General features: G+C 42.8%; 1 long non-coding RNA gene across 1 annotated transcript; it reads left to right on the top strand.

Moving 5' to 3' along the window:
* The first annotated feature begins 321 nt into the window (after positions 1–321).
* LOC140260510 (uncharacterized) lies at positions 322–3,285 on the top strand. The gene is made up of 3 exons (XR_011905557.1): positions 322–447; positions 1,650–1,758; positions 2,787–3,285. It is a non-coding gene; the product is annotated as an uncharacterized lncRNA (long non-coding RNA).
* The last annotated feature ends 804 nt before the right edge of the window (positions 3,286–4,089 follow it).

The raw sequence follows: 4,089 nt of genomic DNA, 5'->3' as shown, positions 1-4,089 counted from the left end.
CTTTGGCTCTCTGGGATTTGTTGGGAGGCGGCGTTCATGTTAATGTTGACCTGAAGCTGCACCTTAGTGGGAGCTCTAGTGATAATTGCATTTGTCTGCAGAGTATGTGTAAGTAGAACCCTTTGTTTTTATTTAAGTAACCTTAATTCTAATCCTAGTGCAAAATACCACTTGTAAAGTAACTGCACTTTTAACCTTAGAAATAGCATTACTTCTATCCCTAATAGCATTAATTCTACTGCTCCCTTCCATCACAGTTAGTGTAATGTTCACAGTGTGGTACCTGCAGATGTGGGCAGTGCCTTCATTGCCGTGTCGTGTCCAACAGGTGCCAGCAGAGCCCCGAGAGATGCGCGGCTCCCGATGAGAACAGCGAGGAACAGAAACCTGCATTACCCGGGACACCGCAGTACCAGCTTTGCTGAGCGGTAACTCTCAGCCCAGCAGGTAAGAGCAGCACACACTGACTGTGTTTTATCTGTTCTATATTGTGACTTAAGGTAGAGTTCCAGAGCTTATTTTTGCAGTTTTGGGTGTCTTATGGGCTGCGTGCTTTTCTCCTTTTGCCTTTTTTCTTGCCTTTGCTCTTTGCTGTTGTTTTGGGTTTTGATGCAGTGTTTTCTTTGCTCTCACTTTTGCTGTTCTGTTCAGCATTCTATGGGCTTTGTTGTTCATTTTGGTGCTCACTGCAGCTTTTCCTCCAGCCTTTAATTCCATATTGGAGTTCCAAGTAATTTCCTCTGCTGCCTTGCCCTCCATCTTGATGATCTTTGCAATGTTCTCTCGGGCCATGCCTTGCGTTTCAATGTTCCCTTCAGTGCCCTTTTGGGCCTCGCCCCCCCACGTTAATGTTCCTCGCAGCGCCCTTTTGGGCCTTACCATCCATCTTGATGTTCCCTGCGCTGTTCTCTTGGACCTCGCCTTCCATGTCAGCGTTCATCGCAGCATTGTCTTGGGCCTTGCCCTCCATCTTGATGTTCCCTGCAGCGTTCTTTTGGACTTTGCCATCCATCTTTATGTTCCTTGCAGCATTTTCTTGGGCGTTGCCACGTATCTCGATGTTCCCTGCAGCGCCCTTTTGGGCCTCGCCCTTTGTTTTGCAGTTTTCTGCAGCGTTCATTAGGGCTTTGCCCTCTGTTTTAGCGTTCCCTTTGTTCTTGTCTTGGCCTCCTACGCTGCCTTTCCTTTGGACTTTGTTTTTTCTTTGACCTACCACAGTCTGTTTGCCCTTGCTTTTGCTTTGGCTTTCTCTTGCCTTTTCTCTTGTTTTTGCCTTACTGTTGGCTGCTTGCTCTGTTTTGCTTTTTTGGGGTTTTTTTGTCTGCTTCTTGCTTGAATTTGCCTTTGTCTCTCTGGGATTTCCTGGCTTATGGCATTCAAGTTAATTTTTATCCGTTTCCCTATTTTAATGGGGGCTCTAGTGGTAATTATAGTAACCTGTAGCGTTTCTGTAAATATAATTGTTAACGCAATATTAAAGATGTCTGTTAAGCTAAATGTAGCCATAAAAATTGATGCCTTGTGTTGTATGTGAATGTTACTTTCATTGTAATCATAGCGAGGAATGAAATTGTTAAACTTTGTGCAAATTTAAACATATAAATAGCATTAATTGTTTCCCTAATGGCGTTCATTGTTTCCCTAATTAGAGCCCCGAGAGATGCGCGGCTCCCAATGAGAACAGCGAGGAACAGAAACCCGCATCGTCCGGAACTCCGCAGAACCAGCTTTGCAGACCGGTAACTATCAGCGCAGCAGGTAAGGGCAGCACACACTGCCTGTTTTTTATCTGTTCCATATTGCGACTTAAGGTAGAGTTTCAGAGCTTATTTCTGCACTTCGGGGTGTTTTACGGTCCGTCTGTTTTTGTCGCGCTGTGTTGTTGTTGTGTTTGATCTGTGCTGTTTCCCAGCTGTTTCTTGCATTGTTGTCCTCGCTCTCCATTTTGTCATTGCCCACATCATTCTCTTGTGCCTCGCCTTTCATTTTGGCATCGTTTGCATCGTTTTCTCGCGTTCTATTTCGGCGTTCGCGGCATCATTCTCTCGGGCTTTGCCCTGCATTTTGGCGTTTCCGCGTCGTGCTCTTTGCCTCGCCCTCCATTTTAGCGTTCTCTTCATCATTCTTTTGGGCCTCGCCCTCCATTATGGCGTTCCTCGCATCATTCTGTAGGGCCTTGCCATGCCTTTTGGCATTCATTAAGTCGTTCTCTTGGGCTTCACCCTCCTTTTCAGCGTTCGCCGCATCATTTTGTAGGGCCTCGTTCTGCATTTTGGCATTTTTTGCATCGTTCTCTTTGGTGCAGGCCTCCATTTTGGAGTCGCCTGCATCATTTTGTAGGGTCTTGTCCTTCATTTTGGCATTTGCTGCCTCGTTCTCTTATCCTTTTAGCTCCTTTTTGGAGTTCTATTCAGCCTTTTTTGGGCTTTGCCCTCTACGTTTTCTTTCCTTGCTTTGTTCCGTTTGGTCTCTCGGTGTTGCCTGCAGCCTCGTCTCAAGTCTGATCTGTGTGTCAGCTTCCCCTTGGGTTTTGTGCACGCCTTTGTCTCACGTTTGCCTTTGATGTTTTCTTCTGTCAGGCTTTTGCCTTTTCTTTTGTCTTTGCTTTTTGTTTTGCTAATTGTGAATATAAGGGTAATAAATGTGACCTTATATTTGTTTTAAATGTAGAGATTAACTCTGAATCTACTTTGCAATGTGGCACTAAAGTTACATCTTAATGTATTGGTAATAGTTTGTTCCATCGGCTTCAGCCCACGATCTAACTTTGCCATTTTCTTCCTTAGGGCCCTTCTGTTCCCCGGTTGTCGGATGCTTCCTCGTGACGCAGCACTCCATTGCTGCTATGTTGGCGTTTAATAAAGTTTTTCGAGGCCCGATGAGCCATTACGATACTACATCAGCTGCACACAGTAGGATTTACAGTCCTATTTTAGCTTTACACTGACTTAACCTAATTAGTATTAGCTTAGGAATCAATTCACTTCACCCACATTGGCTTTAGCTTTGCATTCAGTCACTTTAATTTAATTAGGTTTACGTTAGGAATCAATTCACTTTACCCACATTAGGTTTTGCTTAGTAGTCACGTAACCACAAGTAAATTGGTTTTTTGCTTTGCAATGTGTTAACCTTATAGTAATTGCTTGTAGTTTTACATTTATTTAACTTTAACCAAATTGGCTTTAGCTTTGCAATCATTTAATCTAAAACTAATCGGTTTTAGCTTTGCAATTATTTAACCTTAATCAAATTGGCTTTAGCTTTGTAATCATTTAACCTTAATCAAATTGGCTTTAGCTTTACAGTTATTTAACTTTAACCAAATTGGCTTTAGCTTTGTTGTCATTTAATCTTGAAGTAATTGGCTTTAGCTTTACAGTTATTTAACTTTAACCAAATTGGCTTTAGTTTTGCAATCATTTAATCTAAAACTAATTGGCTTTAAATGACTCCAAAGCTAATCTTAAACTAATTGGCTTTAGCTTTGCTGTCATTCAATCTTAAATTAATTGGCTTTAGCTTTGCTATCATTTAACCTTAACCAAATTGGATTAAGGTTTGCTTTCAATTAATATTAGCCAAATTGGCTTTAAATTGGTCTTGCTTCCGGGGCTGGGCGAGCCCACTTGTTTGTTAGTTAGGGCGGACCCAGCCCCGGAACCAACGCCCATGGCCTGGAGAAGCCTAGTTGCTTCATGGCCACTTTGAGACTCGTGGCCCATTTGCGGCCACTCTGAGACTTGCGCCGGTTTTAGCGCCGTGCAGCGATTTTGAGTCAGCCACATCGGCTTTAGCTTTGCAATCAAATAACTTCAATCAAATTGGCTTTAGCTTTGCAATCAATTTAATTCAACCAAATTGGCTTAGCTTTGCAATCAGTTTAATTCAACCTAATTGGCTTTAGCTTTGCAATCAATTTAATTCAACCTAATTGGCTTTAACTTTGATATCAAATTAATTCAACCAAATTGGCTTTAGCTTTCCAAATTATATCAGCCAAATTGGCTTTAAATTGGTCTTGCTTCCGGGGCTGGGCGAGCCCATTTGTTTGTTAGTTAGGGCGGACCCAGCCCCGGAACCAACGCC

This window comes from Excalfactoria chinensis, chromosome 18, assembly GCF_039878825.1.
Source record: "Excalfactoria chinensis isolate bCotChi1 chromosome 18, bCotChi1.hap2, whole genome shotgun sequence".
NCBI classification, from domain to species: domain Eukaryota; kingdom Metazoa; phylum Chordata; class Aves; order Galliformes; family Phasianidae; genus Excalfactoria; species Excalfactoria chinensis.
Note: the sequence above shows the minus strand (reverse complement) of the source record. Positions and strands in the feature narration are given on the sequence as shown.